Raw genomic sequence first — 6,000 nt, 5'->3', positions numbered from 1 at the left:
TTATACAATGTTTCTAATTATTTTTAAATATCTGTATTTATTTCCACCATAGCTCATGACTTACTTATAAGTGTGGCTTTATTTGTCAACTGTATAGGAATGTTCTATTTATCATTTTGTTACTGACATGTAACTGTACTCTGGTCAAAGAACCTGGTCTGTGTGATACTGAGTCTTTATTAGTTTTTTTCAGCTTGCTTTATGACCTAGTGAATGATCAATTATGATCAGTGTTCTCTATTTGGATGAGAAGTAGGTACATTCTCTGTTTTTCTCTATGTCCACTAGATCAAGATTGCTTTTTTATATTATTTGAGTGTTTTTGATATCTACCTCTGTGTACGTTTGTATCTCTATATATCTAGATATATGTACATCTTTCTGTCTTTGTCACTAGCCCTACTCTTCCTCCTTCCGCCTGGTGTCATAGCACCGATGACACGTCAGTGTACTTCAGGGGCCCAACCCTCGAGACAGTGCATCATTCCCCAGAAGCCCTGCTATCATTCATAAAACCATTGACTATGAAGAGATGCTTGATGGAGGGGTACTGTCTTCTTGTCAGGCCAGCCTCAGCCATTCCTCTGCTGTGGTCCAGTCTGGGCACCTAGTGTGCTTATCAGCATCTCTGGGTGCTGCATTAGCCCCTTTGGCTGCTGGTCAACATTTCCTCTTAAAACATAATTTTATTTCAGAAAACATGCCTATTTAATAAAAGTGGCAAGAAATGCAACAGAGAAACAAGAAAGCAATCTCTCTGTTATTGAGGCAAAATGCCTCTAGCTTAACCTTACTCTCTAGTGACCAGCATGGCTCCCTCACTGTGCTGATCTCTCTCAACCACAGTCACAGCTGCTCGACCTGCATATGACTTGAGATCAATCCTGCTGACTGACTTCTGGCTCCTTAGATCTTAAAAGGTATCAGCGCCCCTTGTGGTTGGACTCAGTCTGACACTGTGCTCCTTGGGTTTGTACTTTTCTGATGAGAAAATCCTGCCTTGAGTGTTCCTTTGGGAGAATCTTTCATCTTTGACCATTTCTCCCTCTTCCCTTTTGGCCTCTGAGGCTCCGCCTCACCAGTATACCTTGTTATGGGCCAATATACCTAGCTACTGCCTGCCATACTTTACCTATCTATGTGGTCTGACCACTAGGTATGAGCAGCCCGTCCTTGGTCTGGAAGACAACCACCTCTTGGTGGATGCTGGACCCTCCCCCTGTCTCCCAACTGTGGGAGACTTGAACCCACCTACCTTCCCTCCCTCTCTTTACGTGTATTAGTATCGGTATTTACTCTGCTAACAAACTTTACTGGAGATAACGTTCTAGATTCTGGTCCCTTCTGAACCAATCTGCCTACTGCCAACCAAACTCTAACTCTATACTCATGTTAGGGTGGGGGAAGCAATCAGTGTTGAATTTTCAAGTCCTGTCTCCTGATTCAACACCATACTCATAGTGTCAAAATGTAGAAGCCCTTAGCAAATATAGCGCCATCTGACTATTAGTGTTCACTCTTATAGCAAATGTTATATGTACACATAATTGTTAGATTACACACATACATTAGTATCTTTACATTTACATTATAAGCTCCTTAAAGCAAATGTGTACTTAACACAGTTCATTAAATAAAGCAGATGCTCTGAGATCTCTGTTAATTGAATTTAATCAGTTAAGAAACTAACTTCTGAACTTGTTTTTGTCTTTTTTTTTTTTTTTTTTTTGTTAGTGAGAGAGCAAGAGAGGGACAGACAGACAAGAAGGGAGAGAGATGAGAAGCATTAATTCTTCACTGTTGTACCTTAGTTGTTTATTGAATTGTTTATTGACTTCTCATTGTGCCTTAATCAGGGGTCTACAACAGAATGAGTGACCCCTTACTCAAGCCAGCGACCGTGGGCTCAGGCCAGCAACCTTGGGCTTCAGGCCAGCGACCATAGAGTCATGTCTGTGATCCTATGCTCAGGTTCATTACCTTGTGCCAAGCTGGTGAGCCTGCAATCAAGCCAGCAACTTCGGGGTTTCAAACCTGGGTCCTGAGCATTCTAACCAATGCTCTGTCCACTGCACTACCACCTGGCCAGGCTGAAGTTGTTTTCTTTAGGATCATCTCCTAGTTTAGTGTCCAGTTCATTCTTCCCACAAATATGTGCTGAGGGCTAGTATGTGCTGAGCAGGCTATCAAACTATTACTCTATCAAAGGAACTAGAACAGATTCCCTAACAGAGATTATGTTGCAGTGGCGGAGTTAGACAATCACTAAATTAAAAAAAATGTTATATGGGAAAAGGTGCTACAAAGAAAAAGTGGGACAAATAAACAGAGAAAGACGAATGGATGTGTTTAAGTGGAGTCTTGTCCATTTTGCCTCTTGGAGAATAATCTTCTGGAAGTCTCTATTTTGTTTGTTATTTTGCATTTATTTTGAGATTTATGGACAGAATATGCTAAACATGAAGTTTTTAGGCTCTTAATAAACACTTTGCAAATATAAGAAAAGATAAATCACACTTAAAAATTCTTTATTAAGAATTTCTTCTTTATTCCTTTTTCCCCGTATATTTTAAATATAGAGGGAAAAGCAAAATATATGGATTGCTGTCAATAAAATGTAAATTAGTGTTCTTTCTAAAAAGCCTTCTGACTTTAACGCCATTTATTCAACAGATAAGGTCATCCTTGGTTATTTTGGGTTTCAATAGCAATGTCTGGAAACATTAGCAGACCCCATTACCCTGATATTTAACAACCCCACTCTCCCGAAAGCATTGGTGACACTTCCAGAAGTATCAGCATGAAATTAAGAGGCTCTTCCGAATTACCTTGTGTGCTAACCTGGCGCAGGCACTAGGACCGCCCAGACGCCCAGAGGCAGCCGGGCTTCCCCGCCTGTCAGCGCGAGTGAGCCGCCTTTGCTGTTACACAAGCGAGCAGGCAGCAGCTGTAGCCGCTCAACATCCTAACCCCCCTTCTGGTGGATTGGAAGGTATTTACTTGCTATTTACCATCCAGATTTTGTACACTGTCCGTGTGCCTTGAGTGTTCACTTAATCTGATGCTCTGAATGCTGTCCAGCACTTGGTGGGTTACTATGTTATTTTATGTTAATTTCCACAGCTGATGGGAGCAACAGTGCCATAAAGAAATGGGCTAGATATTTCCAGAGGCTGAAATCTGGAGGCATTTGGAGGTGTAAGTACGTAGGTCCCCAAGCTCGTACGTGCTGTTAGCTGTGTCTCTTGACCTTCTTCTTCCTCATTGAAAGAACCAATGTAAGATGCCATTTGCATATTTCATTCATGAAGGGAAAGCACACAGACGGTGACAGAAACCACTAACGATGGGCCTGAAACTCCACTTCGGAGTGGCTGCGGTTCCCTCTGCTAGCCTGTGGGTTTGTTTGCAAGAGGAGAAGCCGGGTTTGCAGCAGAGTTTGGGTGGGAAAAAGATTTTGCTCAGGGCTGTAGACTGCTTGGTGGTTTGCTTTCTGCTTTCTGTTTCCAAAGCTCAAAGACTGTCCTTTCTAATCACTGCCGTGGTGCAGTGTAGGAGTCTTTTTATGCTTTATTTCTGCATTCCAAATACTGTTATCAGAAATGTGGGCTGCCAGGAAGCTGTTAAATCATTCTGCACCTCTCAGTGTAAAGCCATTGAAGAAAAATCTAGTTGGCTTTCGCTTGGCCAAATTATACTCAATACTACAATTAGTTGATTACACACAGAAACATTTGAAAAAAAATTCTAAGATTCCCTTTCCTGTTCAGCAATACATATGGTTATATGAGATAAGGGAGTAGTTTGCTATTAGAAAACCCAAGCGAAGAAAACTCTACAGAGAAAATTAAACATTTTAAAAGTACTTTATGAATCAATTGAAGATGCTTTTTAGGGTCTTGATGCCAAGTTCATGTATTAAAAGGTCTTTGAAAACTTCAATGCCTTGTCAAATTTTTAGGTTACATTATTACCTTAGGAATTAGATCTAATATAAGTATCTTATACCAAACTATAATAGCATATTTAAAAATGAATAAAATGTTGGGTCATATTAATGGTCAATTCATAGTAACATTAATAAACACTACCACTAATTATTTTGGGAAAGAAAGTATCAAACCAAGAGTCAAAGCAAGACATCAATATTGAAAATGTGACTTTAATGAAAAGTATTTCTTAAATAACCTGCAAAATAACTTTAATGGTTCAAAACTTATACAATTTAAGTACATTATATTGGATATATTGAATTACCCTAAATGAGATTTCAAATTGGTTAAGTAGTAAACTTTTAAAAATATAACTATAGTTCTTCGAAAACATTTTGTAGAGGAAAGAGAGAGGAGATGAGGGAGGGAGGATTACTTTATTCTTTTTTAATATTTTGAGCATTCTCATTAAATAGTTTCTGTATAAATGTTCTGCTTATATTTTAAATATGTAACAAAAATTACAAATAATTTTAACAATTAATTTGCAACACCTTTAAAAGCAAATGAATGTAAGTATATAAAAATAACAAGGTGGCCCTGGCCGGTTGGCTCAGTGGTAGAGCATCGGCCTGGCGTGTAGAAGTCCCGGGTTCAATTCCCGGCCAGGGCACACAGAAGAGGCGCCCATCTGCTTCTCCACCCCTCCCCCTCTCCTTCCTCTCTGTCTCTCTCTTCCCCTCCCGCAGCCAAGGCTCCATTGGAGCAAAGATGGCCCCAGCGCTGGGGATGGCTCCTTGGCCTCTGCCCCAGGCGCTAGAGTGGCTCTGGTCGCAACAGAGCGACGCCCCAGAGGGGCAGAGCGTCGCCCCCTGGTGGGCCGAGCGTCGCCCCCTGGTGGGCGTGCCGGGTGGATCCCGGTCAGGCGCATGCGGGAGTCTGTCTGTCTCTCCCCGTTTCCAGCTTCAGAAAAATACAAAAAAAAAAAAATAACAAGGTAATACTATAGAATATATCTTAAAGAGGAGAAAATCTTTTTTGAAGATAATGCCTTGCTTAAGGAAAAAGTTAGGGAAGTCAGATTGGGGGTTGTAATAGACTTTCAATATTTGTGAAGCAAAAGTAATCTTTTACATCAATTTTGGTTGGTATTGCAATGTCACAACTTGATGAACTTGATGCTAAAGTTTCTTCTCTCTTTTAAAAAATTTTTCTGTATTTCAAGTCTAGAAAGATGACCCATTTAGTCAAATTAATACTTAGTTTCGGAACTTTTTGCCCAACATATTATTTGCAATCTTAGACTCAGTTTTAAGTCATACTCATTTTATGCGTCTCATCATTAATAATTTGAGAATAACTTTATTATGTGTTGAGTTCAAGATTCACTGAATTCAATGATGGGGGGGCGGAAAGTCCCAAGAACATAGACCTTATTCAGAATTTTATATTCCTCTGTGAATATGAACTTTCTTCCTGAATTTAATTCCTAAAATTAAGTCCACTGGCGAGACCCAGCAGACTGAAGACAGTAGGAACCCTGCAGAGCAGAAGTCTGGAGTGCTGGCTGAAAAGTGGGGTTTAAGCTGAAGAATAAAATGGGGAAGCTAAAACTAATTTGTTAGAGTGTAAAAGTGCTGATTATCTGGTGATTTCATCCTCGAGGGTAATCCCTTTAGTCCTTGAAAAGTCTCCCTGCCAGGGAAATCTGGGTGGATGTTCTTATTACCTAGACTTAATGGGTGAGAGTAAGAGATATTGTTAAGGATGAATTTGAAGGTACACATTTTTATTTAAAAGAGATTCAGCAAATAGCCAGTCTGGTTACACCCATTTCACCCTCAGCAGTATGTTTTTTTCTAAAGGACATAACACATTTCGCACGAATAGGGTGCCTGGTAAGACGTGTTAGAAAGAGATAGGAGAAGATAGCTTTTACATTCTTAAAACACGTGGAAGGAACAATGTAAACAGAAGAGGAGCATGTATTCTGGAATTTCAGTTCATTTTAGTTTGGTTTTCTGTGCACCTATGCTTTGAGTAAAAAGAAAGAAAGAAAAAAGATGTC

The 6,000-nt window shown here is 40.0% G+C and overlaps 1 protein-coding gene across 1 annotated transcript in view; it reads left to right on the top strand.

The window, feature by feature from the left end:
• Positions 1-2,933: 2,933 nt before the first annotated feature.
• Positions 2,934-6,000, top strand: part of RAB27B (RAB27B, member RAS oncogene family) — a 134,924-nt gene continuing 131,857 nt past the window's right edge. The window contains exons 1-2 of the mRNA XM_066246341.1: positions 2,934-2,992; positions 3,124-3,198. The gene's annotated coding sequence lies outside the window, so the exon portion shown is untranslated. The remainder of the gene's footprint in view (positions 2,993-3,123; positions 3,199-6,000) is intronic.

Source organism: Saccopteryx bilineata, chromosome 11, assembly GCF_036850765.1.
Source record: "Saccopteryx bilineata isolate mSacBil1 chromosome 11, mSacBil1_pri_phased_curated, whole genome shotgun sequence".
Classification (NCBI taxonomy): domain Eukaryota; kingdom Metazoa; phylum Chordata; class Mammalia; order Chiroptera; family Emballonuridae; genus Saccopteryx; species Saccopteryx bilineata.
The sequence above is the reverse complement of the archived record's forward strand: the minus strand, read 5'-3'. Positions and strand labels throughout refer to the sequence as shown.